Below are 14,931 nucleotides of genomic sequence, written 5' to 3'. Positions count from 1 at the left end.
ATACATTTAGCATTTAAAAAAAATTACTCTTGCTATAATAACTCTTTCATTCAGGTGTTCATTTTTAAAGTTTTTTTAGTCATAAATTTTTTCCATAATGTCATGCTTAAAATATTTTGAAAATTTAAGATTGTTTTGTAGTCATAATCTTTGGTTTTAATTCCATGGTTGAAAAATTGTTAAGATTTTTAATGTTTTTCTAAGTCGTGATATTTTATCTTTAATGTTATGGCTGAAAACAATTAAAAATATTTTTTCTTAGCACCTTGCTTGAAAATTGTTGGAATTTTAAGGTTTTTCAGAAAAGTGATATTTTAAATTTAATGTCATGCTTAAAAATCATTGGAATTTTAAGGTTTTCAAAGACGTGATATTTTATCGTTAATGTCATGCTTGAAAATCATTGGAAGTTTAAAGTTTTTTCAAAGTCACGATATTTTGTTTTTAATGTCATTACTAAAAAGTGTACTCTGAAATATATATATATATATATATATATATATATATATATTGTTTTTAACGTCATTACTAAAAAGTGTAACCTGAATAATAATAATAATAAAAAAAAAAACGTAATTCCGACATCAACACTTTTCGATTTCAAGGTGTTTTTTGCACCAAACAAAATGGATTTTATTGTTTTTTACTGTTAGTTTTAAAAAGTATTGAAAATTTACCCTGGAAAAAAATAAATAAATAAACAAAAAATACTAAAACTTTATTCTGGCATCAACACTTTTTGATTTCAAGGTGTTTTTTCATGTTTTTTGGGATTTTTGGGCTCGAGTACCCGTTTTGAGGTAGTGGTTCCCATTTGATCGGTAACTATTTTTACCCTTTCTCCAATTTGTTAAAGTCATCAAGGAAGATGGATGTTCTTTTATTTATGGATTATGGTTATCAGTTTCAGTGGAATTTTGAGTTGCTAATTGTAATCATTTCTTTATATTTGAGAAAAATGAAAGCAAAGTCCAGGCATCAAGCCATTTCCTTTCATGGTTGCACTGGATGTTTGACTTCACTTGATGTGCAGCTTGTGGAACAGTTAGAGTGAGTAGGTTTGAGAATAAGCTCAACCCTTTGATCATATTTTACAGCAATGTGCCAATTTCCAGCAATTTGTCTTGATAGTTTGGTATTATTTTTCAGTATTGCGAATGAGGGTGGCTATCATCGAAATTTGAAGCCCGAAGTGAAGGCCCTGAGATTCTGGTGATCTACTTCCATATGTAATGGAAAAGTCAAGTTAGTTAGAGTTAGTTTTAGTCAATTCAAGGTTGACTATGTTTCCCAATGGATCAAGCTACTAGTCTGCAGTGTTCTTGGCACCTCACACAGAGGATGCCATCCCCATTGGAGCCAATGTTAGGATCCTATAATATAGGAATCAAACTGTGTTTGCCTCTTACCATTCATCTTGGGGGTATGTTTGTCAATTTTATCCCATGAGTCACTAAATGTCATAGTCTAGAGGACCATTGTATAAAGAGTCATATGATTTAAGGTCATTGTAATTTTTTATGTCAAAAAAGGGGTCTAGTAGCCTTAATTTGAATTTGTAATGCCATGAAGGTTCCACGAGGAGTCATCATTTAAAATTAATAATCATGAGGGGTTAAAGTTATTATGGAAGTGTAGAGGGGTCATGTCATGAGATATGGTCATCATAGGTCATTTTTCTGAAGTCATTTCCATGATAAGAGTTAGTTTGAAGAGTCATTTGTTGGTTAAATGTGTCATGTCCTTTTCATTATTGCAAAAAGTGCCCCTCTCATCACATCCTTCACATCATCAAGAGGCCTATTATCATTCCAAAAGGAGGATTTGGGTGGTATGAAAGTTTCAAATTTATTGTGAAGTCTCTCATTCTTACCCCATTTGAATCTAATACTAGATCTGAAGCAAATTTTATGGCCAAAGAAATGAGTTACAGGCTCAGGCAGACATTTGCTACAAATTTGTTGCGAAAATGATTGTTTTTGTCGTCATTTTAAAAATATGTTTCCGACCAAATGGGGCTTCATTTTGGAAACAAAAAAAGGTTTTTCTCAACAACAAACCAAAGAACAAAAACATTCTTTTGTTTCTACACAGCTGTCACATATTGGAATATTCAAATGCATCTTTACAATCTATTTTTCAGGTTTTGACATTTCCTGTTTTAGTTATGATGTTTGGGTGCCAATTGTGAGGAGTTGGAGAGGAATTTTTGGAAACTGAGAGATGTTTATCTCAAGGACACTCTAATCTACAAAAAAATCCCTTACGTTTTTAACATCTATCAGGATTTAGGATATATGAGCTCATTTTTGAACCCTATTTTTCCATAAATTCGGTTCCTGTTTTGTAGCAAACCTGCTACACATTTGCTTCACAAACTGAAAATGGTGTTTTTCAAGGCCTGTAAGCATGGAAGGAAGCCCTCCGTGGGTTCTACATCAACACCAAGTCATCTGAGGAACATCTACATACTCTTTTTTGAATAGAAACCACCTGCAACCACCAATTTGAAGACTTATGCCCTCCATTGCACAAACATATCAGTCAATTTTATTTTGGAAAATTTTGAATTTTAGAACTTCTAGAAGAAATTTTTGGTTGTTGGATAAGTGTCTATAAGCTTAAAATCATGTAGTTTGAGTTGTTAAACAAATATTCTAACTTGGTTGATGTTTCTAACTTGCGTTAGTCTTAATATGGCAGTTCCTATTTTTCTGCATAGCAAGTAAAGATGCATTGTATCTAGCCCATTTGACTTCTATGGAGTGAATTCAACCACCTAGAGTTGTAATTTGAATTACTCATTGTATATAATGATGTAAAGACATGGAAAATAGTGTTGGCGGTGGGTTAGTGTGGAGAGAAATTTAGTCTACATTTTCTGCAATTTTTGTATCACTTCTCCCAAGTGAATAGAAGAAAATGGATGCAACTTTGACAAGAATTTCTGTTAGATATCATTTTTTTGGATTCAACTGCGTTAAGTAAATCATTCATCTATGACCATTTCCATGAGAGGTAGTCATAACTGACTAATTTCTCATGATTTTTGAATAGTTCACTTAGCACTCATTACATCAGGTGATGCTCACAGGGGTGGAGAAGTGGAATTGAAACTAGTGAAATAAACCACATAGCGTCAATTATCACTTTTGGGGCGTGCAGCTGGTAACCAGGACTTCCCGGGAGGTCACCCATCTCAGATCGCCTCTGGCTCAAGCGCGCTTAACTGTGGAGTTTTCCCCACAATCAAGCCCACTTAGCTTGCTACCCCATTTGCAAAACCTTAGCAAGTATTGTGCCTCATAAACCATTCAAGGAGATTTCCCTCCACTCTCTTGAATTAAGTATTGGGGGTTTTTGCAGTGCATTATATTAGATATCATTTTTTTGGATTCAATTGCATTAAGTAAGTCATTCATCTATGACCATTTCCATGAGACGTAGTCGTAACTGACTAATTTCTTAGGAATTCTTGTGTCAGTATTTATTGGTATGTGTGTTTCCTTGTGATATATTTTATATGTTACCTTATGATCTGCTTTTAATATATATTTTCATGGTGTAAACATTCTTCATGCTCAATTTGAAAGGAGATATTTCTCTTCTAGTGCTCTGATTTTATTCAGTTGATCATATGTGTTACTTTTATTCTATATGACAATATGAACTCATCACTGTTTTGATGCTCTATTTGTCATATTTTCTCATGATACACTCACCCATTTACTACAACAAAATTTGATTTGATACAATAAATTTTCCTATCTTGCCAATATTCAAACTCCATCACATCCCTTATTCACTTGGATCTAAAATAGTTGTCTGACTTGAAGTAGATCAACCTTCCTACACTTACCTTCATACATGAAGCCTAAAACTTCCCTTTGATCATCATAGCCAACCTAAGATCTAGAAACTTTCAGTATTTTAGTTGATTGAGAGAAGAACACAATGAGAGAGCCATCTCCAAGGCTAGTATGATTGGATCCTATCCTATGTTGAAAATAGCAACAAGAAACGCTAAAAATAGAAATGCTAAAAATAGCATTGCTATAGATAACATTTCAGGATATATTCCAATTTTAATTAGTCCCTGAATTAAAATTGAGAATTAAAATTCGAATTTAGTCTCAACAGCTGTTTGAAAAATAATTAATTAATTCATCTTGAGTTAATTAGTTGGAGAAAATCAAACATGAAGTCTTTGTGAAGACATGCAACAGTTATCCCTTTGATTGAGGAAGTTATCCCTTAATTAAGGAGATAAGGATGAGTTGTATTTGAGTTGTAATTAGTTAGCTCAGTTAACTGAGTTAAGTCCAGTTAGATTAGTTCCAAACAGTTTGTGGAACTGATTGTGAGTTCAGTTAGTTAATGCATGCATGCATGCAACTAGTGTACTTCAGATAACTGAATATTCTCTCATAAATAACTCATGCATGTCAGTTCAGACAAAGACCCAGTTGAGATTAAAGGAAGGGAGAGTGTACTATCAGTTGCAGGAATATTCCCATGAGGATATCTCTTGCATGTAGAAGGAATTCATTCCTTGAGGATTACACAGTTTCTACAGAGGTCAGAGCAGTGTGTGAGGTAAGAATCACACAGGTTACAGCTGGATGACCCAAGGAAAACTGCTCAAGGAAATAGGAGGCTTGGAGGACAGAGGAGTAGGCATATGTGTTGTCTATTCTGTTTATGAGCAGTAGTGAGGGATTGTACTAAGAGCTGGATAGCTTGAGAGCTAAATCTTTGTGTAATTTTGAGATATTTCCACTTGTATGATAATACAGATAGCGGGGTTTTTAGTTGTGGCTTTCCCAGAGTATTCTTCTGTGTTTCATGTGTATGATTTCTTCTTCTCTGTTATATGTGTTCTGTTTGATCTTGCTCAAAATTGATTAAGCTTCCACAAGTTTGATTGTAGAAGTAGATTAAGTATTTTTCTTTAGTACATTGCTTAATCAGTTTAATCTATAGTGAGAATTTCTACATCCTAAAAGTGGTCTATGGTTACCTTTGGAATTTCTCTCCTCAGCCTAGGGAAATTTACACAGTGTTAACATAGTGGCATCATTTTTGGGGAATGAAAGGTTCCATCTTCTCCGAGAAGGATTGTCAACATTTCAAATCTGGTTACTAATGGTGGACAACAGTCAGACATATGAAGGTTGAACCATTCACTTGGTGACCCCAATCAGGTTTCAACCTGATCCAAAGACTCCACTAGAAATAGGATTCGAAAATCAGGGTTTTACTAACAACTATATTGGCTCAAGATGGATCACAATCTGCAAGGTATGCCCTTATGCATCGTATTCATATTCCTGGTTTTCCAACTAGCATGCCTTGTGTGGATTGGAAAATGTATTTGCCAAAATTCAGAGATCAAAAAGGAGATGATGTCGCTCTTCATTTGGTTAAGTTTCACATGCATGTGCATAGACTTAATGTTCAATTTCATGAGGACTGCCTGATGAAGATGTGCATGGCTACTTTGGAAGGAAAGGCAAGGTCATGGTATGAACAATTACCAGCTACTAGTTTATGTTCTTTAAAGCATTTTCATATAGTATTCTTTGAAAATTTTAAAGAATCTCATCCATCTTTATTGTTGGTTCAAAATTGTTGTGGACATCTCAAGAGTTTCATTGAAAATTTGTAAATATTTTATGAAGATAATGAGTTCATACATGAGGAAATTTTAGAGGCCTTTCATGGAAATCCTTTTCATCACCAAGAAGAAATGGTAGCCTCTCTTTTGGATGAAAATGAAACTAAGCAAGATTTTAATGATGATAGTCATGTTCCATCTTCTGAAGTTGATGAAAATTTGCAGCAATCTTGTCAGTCTTTTTGTGATCAAAAGTATGAGAATTATTTTAAACAGTAGAAGGGAATGGTAAATGATGAGGACATTTTCCATGATATTTAGGTGGATTCTGAGTAGGCAATAATTTTTTCCTTAGCTAAAGATGAAACTAATCAAGAATTTGATGTAAATGTTCATGTTCATTCTCTTGCGATTAATGAAGTAATACAACAGGTTTTTCTTCGTGAACTTGATGGAAATATTCAACAGTTTTCAAATGCCCAAAAAGGGATAAGGATAGTAGATCATTTTTTCCTTCATGTCATTCATTTTTTGAGTTTTCATCTCATGAAATAACTTATGAAAATAATTACCCATAGTTGCAAGGAAATAATGAAGAAGAGCAAGTTGTTCTAGACCCCGTGGGTGTAGACATTTTTGTAATTCAAGATGTAGCTACCTCAATTGAAGATTTGAAAGAACATACAAACCTTGTCTCTAATATGGATGATAGGAAAGAAGAAATTGTTGCATTGCAATTTGAGAAGGATCAATCGAATGAAGGACTTCATGATCTCCAAGACCCTTTTGCCAAGTTGTTGGAGTCATCAAGAAAGATGGATGTTCTTGTATTTATGGATTCTTGTTATCAGTTTCAGTTGAATTTTTAGTTGTTAATTGTAAACATTTTCTTTATATTTGATAAAAACAAAAGCAAAGTCCAGTCATCAAGTCATTTTCTTTCATGGTTGCACTGGATGTTTGACTTCACTTGATCAAGCAGCTTTATTAGTTAGAGTGAGTAGGTGTGTGAATAAGCTCATCCCTCTGAGCATCTTTTTCAATAGTGTGTCAATTTCTAGTAGTTTGTCTTGGTAGTTTTGTATTATTTTTCAGTACTGTAGGTGTGGGTGGCTATCATCAGAATTTGAAGCCTGAAATGAAGGCCCTAAGATTCCAGTGATCTACTACCACATGTAATGGAAAATTCAAGTCAGTCAGAGTTAGTTTTAGTCAGTTCAAGTTGGAATCCATTGCCCAATGGATCAGACTACTAGTCTGCAGTGTTCTTGGCACCTCATAAGGAGGATGCCATCCCCATTAGAGCCAATGTTAGGATCCTATAATCTAGGAATCAAAGTGTGTTTGCCTCTTACTAATCATCTTGCGGGTTCTTTTGTAAATTTTAGCCAATGAGTCACTAAATGTCATAGTATAAAGGGTCATTGTGTAAAGATTCATATGAGTTAAGGTCATTGTAAATTTTCAGGTCAAAAAAGGAGTCTATTAGCCTTAATTCGAATTTGTAAGGCCATGAATGGTCCATGAGGAGTCATCATTTAAAATTAGTAATCATGAGGGGTTAAAGTTATTATGGAAGTTTAGAGGGGTCATGTCATGAGAGATAGTCATCATAGGTAAGTTTTCTAAAGTCATGTCCATCATAAGAGTTAGTTTTAAGAGTCGTTTATTGGTTAAATGTGTCATTTCCTTTTCATTATTGAAAAAAGTGCTCCTCTCATCACATCCTTCACATCATCAAGTGGCTTATTATCATTCCAAAAGGAGGATTTGGGTGGTATGAAAGTTTCAAATTTATTGTGAAGTCTCTAATTCTTACCCCATTCGAATTTGATACTAGTTCTAAAGAAAATTTGAAGGCCAAAGAAGTGAGTTGCAAGCTCATACAAACATTTGCTACAAATTGGCTACAAATTTGCTCCGAATTTGATTGTTTTTGTCATCATTTTCAAAATATATTTCCAACCAAATGGAGCTTAATTTTGGAAAACCAAAAGATTTTTCTATCAAGAAAATACAAAATAACAAAAACCTCCTTCAGTTTCTTCACAAGTGTCATATATTGGAAGGGTCAAATGCGTCTTGACAGTCTATTTTTCAGGTTTTGGCATTTCCTGTTTTAGTTATGATGTTTGGGTGCAGATTGTGAGGAGCTCAAGAGGAAGTTTTGGAAAATGAGAGAGCTTTATCTCAAAGAAACTCTAATCTACAAAAAATTCCTTAATTTTTGTAATAGCTATCAAGATTCGGGATATATGAGCACTTCTTTGAACCCTATTTTTCCAGAAATTTGGTCCTTGTTTCATAGTAGACTTGCTACGCATTTGTTGCGCAAACTAAAAACAATCATTTTGAAGGCTTGTAAACATGGAAGGAAGCACTCAGTGGGTTCTACATCAACACCAGGTCATCTTAGGCACATCTACATGCTCAGTTTTGCACAGAAACCACTTGCAACCATACAAATTTGAAGACTTATGCCCTCTGTTGCGCAAACGTATTCATCAATTTCATTTTGGAAAAATTCAAATTTTGGAACTTCTAAAAGTAATTTTGGTTGTTGGATAACTGTCTATAAGATTAAATTCATGTAGTTTGAGTTGTTAAACAAATATTCCAACTTGGTTGATGTTTCTAAATTGTATTAGTCTTGATATAACAGTTCCTGTTTTTTTGCATAGCAAGTAAAGATGCATTGTATCTAGCCCATTTGACTTCTATGGAGTGAATTTGACTACCTAGAGTGGTAATTAAAATTCCTAATTGTATATAATGATGTAAAGACATGGAAAATAGTGTTGGGGGTGGGTTAGTGTGGAGAGAAAGCTAGTCTACATTTTCTGCAATTTTTGTATCATTTCTCCCAAGTGAATAGAAGAAAATAGATGCAGCTTTGACAGGGATTCTTGTGTCAGTATTTATTGGTCTGTGTGTTTCCTTGTGATCTATTTTATATGTTACCTTCTAATCTATTTTTAATATATATTTTCATGGTGTAAATATTCTTCATGCTCAGTTTGAAAGGAGATATTTCATAATTCATCTAGTGCTCTAATTTTGTGAATCATATGTGTTACTTTTCTTCTATACGGAAATATGAACTCATCAATGTTTTTATGCTCTATTTGTCATCTTTTCTCATGCTTCACTCACCCATTTACTACAACAAAAATTGATTTGATACCAATAAATCTGATTATCTTACCCCTGTTCAAACTCCATCACATCCCTTATTCACTTGGATCTAAAACAGTGGTCTGACTTGAAGTAGATCGACCTTCCTACACTTACCTTCAGACATCAAGCCTAAAAATACCCTTTGATCATCATAGCCAACCTAAGGTCTAGAAACATTTAGTCATTTAGTAGATTGAAAGAAGAATACAGTGAGAGAGCCCTCTCCAAGGCTAGTAGGGTTGGATCCTATCCTAAAACTGGTCTGTGGTTACCTCTAGAATTTCTCTCCTCGGCCTAGGGAAATTTACTGAGTGCTAACAGCCCCTTAGGAAGCAATGGTCCACATTATGTGTAGAGCCTCCATGAGGTGAGGAAATTTATATTGAACCTGGTCCCTGGTGAGTCGTGAAGGAGTTGGTTTGTTTTAACAACTCGATATAGCTAGATCCTTTGCTGGCAAGTGTTCTTGATCTGTGTCTCCATGATCCTATCATGTTCAATGCAACTTGGATTGAGCTATGTTGGTGTCAGCTTCTCAACAATGTTTGATTTGTCCAGTAATGGGGGAAAGTATGGCCGCAACCAATCCACATTGAATACTGGGTGCAATCCAAGGAATGGTGGAATGTTGAGCTCGAAATCATTTTCCCCTACAACCTTAATGATGGTGTAAGGCCCATATCAGAGTGGGTGAATCTTGTGGTGGGGTTCCAATGAGGTGCTCCTTCTTCAAATGTAACAAAACTTTGTCGCCCACCTAGAACTTGTGTGGTACCCGATGTCAATCATGACATTGTTTATACTTAGCATTTTCTCTGTCCAATATGTCATGGACCTACTAGAATATGTGTTGAATGCATTCAATGAATTTTTTAGCCTCGTTAGCTTCAGACTAGACATGATCCAAATCTTCCTAAGTAGCTACAAATGGTATGGAAAAATCAATGGGAAATAGTGGCTGGAATCCCAATCCCACCTTAAATGGGTTGTGGTCAGTTGAGTTGTGGAGAGTTATGTTGTAGCTATATTAGACATAGGAAAGGCTATCATCCCATATGTGTGGGTTCTTTGAGTTGTACATGCACAGGATGTGCACAATCATTTTGTTGATGACCTTTGTTTGGCCATCAGTTTCGAGGTGGAAGGTCATTGACTTAGTGAGATTTCTATCCAACAATGACTAGAGGCTTGACCAAAATGAACTTAGGAAGAAAAGTTTGGCAGTGCCTTCTGTTGTGATACTCCTCTTGCAAGCTGTCAGAATGGCCATCTTAGAGAATCTGTTGAAAACCACGAAAAAATAGTCATTCCCATGCTTGGTAGAATGAAGGCCCGACATGTAATCCATGGAGATGGATTCCCAGGGTTGGCCAGGGGTAGGTAGGGGGTATACATTCCTTTCTTATTCATTGTAAGTTGGGAAATGGTGCAGGAAATGAAGGATTTGATGTACTTCCCAAAATCTTGTCGAAGGATCGACCAATAAAAATACCTTTGTAGCGTTGCCACTTTCTTCTCTACCCCAAATTGTCCAGTGACTTGACTATAGTGTGCCTCCTAAACAATCTTGGCACACTCTCTTTAAGGAACACATAGGTGTCCTAGGTGGCATAACAGTGTGTCCTAGAGGTGAAATTCTATAACTTGCTTACCTTCCAGGAGTGTCTGGCATGTGGTGTCGAATTCTGGAACTCTCTTGTAAATATGTGGCCATTCGGAAGTCTCGTGTCCACTAGAGTTGAGCACAGTGGTCAGTGCTACGACCGATGGTCGGCTGAGGCAATCTGCCACACATCAAATGGCTCAATTAGCACCTGGTGATAATCGAACTTCAAATAAATCTTTTTGACATATTTGGTGCCCTTGAGCTGGTCAAGAAGGTCATCAATCTGTGGGATTGGATACCTATTATGGACTGTGATCTTATTTAGCACTCGATTGTCAACACATAGTCTCCAGGTGTTGTCTTTCTTTTGTACCAACACAATCAGGCTCCCACTGGGTGATGAACTTGGCCTAATGTTCCCTTTCTGCAACAACTCCTAAATTTTCCTCTTAATTTCATCGTTCTCTATAAAAAAGTGTCAGTATATCGATCCATTGGGTAGTGGTGTGCCTAGGGTCAAATCGATGGAGTGCTTGACCGTACCCCTGTGGGTGAGGTGAATATGTCCCTGTACTCCTCCATGACTTTTCCATATGTTGTTGCCATGCGGAGGGGCCCTATCTAGAGGCTGTGGATGTGGCCACAGTCTTCTTATTCCCCTAAGGGGGAATCATAAGGAATACAAATTTCTCATTCTAGGAAATAATCTTACTGCATTGCTTCGCAGAGATGAAAGAGATGGCGGTAGACAGTGCTACCTCCAATATGCTATATAGCTTATTTCCCAATGAAGTAATAATAGTGCAAGTCCTAGACTCATACACAGAATGACACTTCCACAAGTATGGTTGGCCTAATAATACATCACAAACATCAAGAAGAGAAACATCACAATACCTCATCTGTGAAAGGCTTGATGTTGTAGGGAAGGCGGCACTGTTGGCTGATGTAAAGATCTCATCCTTGGTAAAGTCATCAAATGGTGTACGGTTGTGGGTGTGATGTGGTCGGTAGGTCCAAACACTTCACAACCTCTATTGAAATGAGGTTCTTTTGGATTTCGTTGTCGACAATGATCTGCAGTAGAGAACCCTTCACCCATATCTGTGAGTGGAAGAGTCACTCCCCATCCTCTAGATTTTTAGGATCAATATTCTAGACCTTGGTGTTGGCAATAGTTGCACTGGGCTCTACATCAATAATCTTCTTCCCTTTTTCATTCCCCTTGTTATGTTCTTACTGAGATTCAGAACACGTATTTGATTCGAAAGCCTTCAGCTCAGCCACTAGTGAATACTTGGCTCGAAACTCACTTGTGTTGTGAGTGGGTCTATTATGGAACTCACACCATTTCCCTGTGTCCTTCTTTATCTTCATGGTGTTGTTATTTTCTTGCAGCTTCAGCAGGTTGTATTAGGTCACCCTGCCTTGGCTTTGTCCTTTGTTCTATGGTTTGGGGGCGTCTTTACCTTGCTTCAGGTTCGCAGATCCAAAGTCTCGCTTCTTCTGTTTAAATTTTTGTTCAATCTTAACAACATATCGATAGGTGGCGCCAAGCGAGGAGATGTCCAAGAACTCCATCTCATTCTGGATGCACTTGTGTAGATAGCCATGGTACTTGAGTACCAAATTCCACTCAGAGTCCTTGATTCCAAACTTCATGGGGAGGGTATGAAAAATATTAGTGAACTTTGGCACGTCTTTGTCCCTTCCATGTCACGGTGTGTTCCACTTTATGTATTTATCTTCATAGTTCCTGACAAGGTAATATTATTCCTTGATGGCATATCGGAAAGAATTCCAAGTGGGTGCGGTTGAAAACAGTGAGGATTCCCTCTTGTCCTTATGTTCATAGTAGGTTTCCCACAAGTCCTTGACATGGGGGGTGGCTTTGAGGAGTTCAAAAGTAATATTTTCCCAATTGGAAAAGTCATGAACTGAAAAATATCCTTCCAACAGATTTAACCATCTGTCTATGGCGTTTGCATCTATCTAGCCTTCAAATATGGGAATGTCAAATTTGACTTGTACCTTAAAGAGATTTGCAGAGTGGCTATTGGATGAATATGTGTCGCATGTAGGTAGTTGTTGAAGGATCTAGACAAAGTTATCCATCACTGTGTTCCTCTCTCACTTGAGGGCTTCCTTGAGAAATATTTTGAAAGGATATCCTACTCCCTCGTACTTTTGTTCTTCCACCATGGGAGGTCATCGGGGTTTGTGAGGTTGGTCTTGCAAAATTTCAACCAGTTCGAGCCCTACCTTGACCTCATTGGGGACATGTAAAGAAAAACAAATAAAGAGCAGACCTCTATGATACCATTGATCTGGATTTATGCAGGAATTCAACAAAATACAAACATAAACATAAACACGGATATGCAACAGAAATAAATCTTCATTTGATTAATATCAAATAACTGAAATGTGCTTACAAGCAAAATGGAAATAAACTAGCTCGGGCAATGGTAGCTTATCTCTGAGAAGCGATGTGGCAGCTACATGCCTCTGAACAATATTATAATGAGGCTCAAGGGCCTTTTTATTATTTAACAACAAGGGGAAAACTTAAACAACCAAAAACCTAACCCTAGGAGATGGAACACCAAGAGTTTGTGGGCCCCATTGGGGTTCGTTGGGCAACCAACTTCTCGGGGATGTAACTTGGTCATATGATCTTTGTTTGGTGTCTACGATACCTCATTAGAAATATCTATCTGAGTACTACAGGATTTACCACAATCCCTTTCATATGGCCTTGGGCTTGCTGTGGACCTAAAAAAAATGCCATTTAGGGGGTCAAAACAACTCCAGAAGTTCATGACCCAAAAAACTACAAAAAATAGTAAATTGTGCTATAATCAAGGAAACTGAAGAAATCGAATGAAGGTCTAGGTGGAATAGGCGAGTGGCTAGAAATATCCACCTGGATCATTTTATTATAAACCTATATTTAATATGATTAATTGAAAATTAATAAGAAAAATTAGAGGAAAACTAGACTCTAAAATGAAAAAAAAAACTTGGTGCTAACATGGTATTTAAAATGGAAGCTAAACTTGTTTCTAAAGTGGAAGTTGGAAAGGAAGAAAACATAAACAAAGCTAGAAGTAAAAATAGGTTGTGTGGCAGTGACTTGATTAATTATATTTTGATAAACTTAGGTTAACCTACATTAGCCTATGTTTTTCAACAAAAAATTTCATGTGGAGAAATAAAGCCTACAGTAAGGATTCCATACTATCCTCCCATAAGAATCAAAAGGAAAGGATTTTTTTATTACAATATGTAAAGAAAATTGTTTTCATTATCTTAAATATTAGAGAAACATTGGACATTGTGAAAATATTATGGTCAAAGAAAGAAATAATATTATGGTCAACTATTAATCGATCGCTATAGTCCTTTCATAGCCTTCAACAAGGATTAATAAGTGTACTTTCTCTATGTACCCATGAAACCAACTATGTCTTATTCTCTTGATTTGTATTGTTGTTTCCTTTTTAAAGTTGTATTTTTTTATATGTTGAATATACAACAGTTTCGCTAAATATATAGATTTAAAGATTTTATTATAATTTTGTGTTTCATTCAATAAGAGTAGACAAATAATTTAATCTGTTATTCGTACATTCTTAGTATGATATCAATACTTAGATCGAGATTTGAATCTTAATACTATAAAAATATATATATATATATATATATATATATATATATATATATATATAATTGCAATTCTAAATTGATGTTTGTTGTAATTGTAGTTCTAATTTTTTCAGTATGCTAGCTTCAAGAATAGCCAATTATTTAGTGAGATATTTTATTATTTAAAATGAATTCCAACAAGATTATCATGTGTATTTGTTTTCAAACTAAATATTGCAAGGATGATGATCCAAATTATGCTAATACTACCAAATTAGGGGAATAATATGATGTTAAGGATGGTGATGGTGATGAAGAGGAGGATGTCAATGCTGATGATGATCAAAATAGCTACAAAGTTGAAGATAATGATGAGAATCAAAATTCTAGGTGTTAGGGTGGTTCATGTAAACTTGACACGATTAAGTTACCACAGTTTTCGAGAACCATTTGTATGAAATCCCATGGTTTTACCTATGGTATTCATATCTAATGTATCCTATTTAAAGGCAAAAAAACTCCATGTTAATTTTTCCTCATGACTAGTGGGATCCCAACAATGGTCTCTATAGACACCACCACTTCTCTTAGTGTTTCGTAATCCTAACAACTAGTATCAGAGGAAGGTGAGGTGAGTACAATAGATGATTGGTGAGTGGAGGCACAATCAGTAAGAAGTAGCCTAAGTATCCTGAAGAATCGAGTGGAGGAAAGAGACTTTTTCAATGAGCAGCTCAATTATTGTTTGGTTGGTGTAGATGGTGGTAGTTTAATGCACATAGTGGGAGCATGACAAAGGGTCTAAATAGGTAGAGAAGAAAATTTCTAAAAATAAGGCCATGGTAAAAATATCCCCGCCAAAAGAAGCATTCTCCTCCCAAGG

Source organism: Pinus tabuliformis, chromosome 8 (genome assembly GCF_031772625.1).
Source record: "Pinus tabuliformis cultivar Carrire ecotype Pingquan chromosome 8, CPIR1, whole genome shotgun sequence".
NCBI lineage: Eukaryota > Viridiplantae > Streptophyta > Pinopsida > Pinales > Pinaceae > Pinus > Pinus tabuliformis.
The sequence above is the reverse complement of the archived record's forward strand: the minus strand, read 5'-3'. Positions refer to the sequence as shown.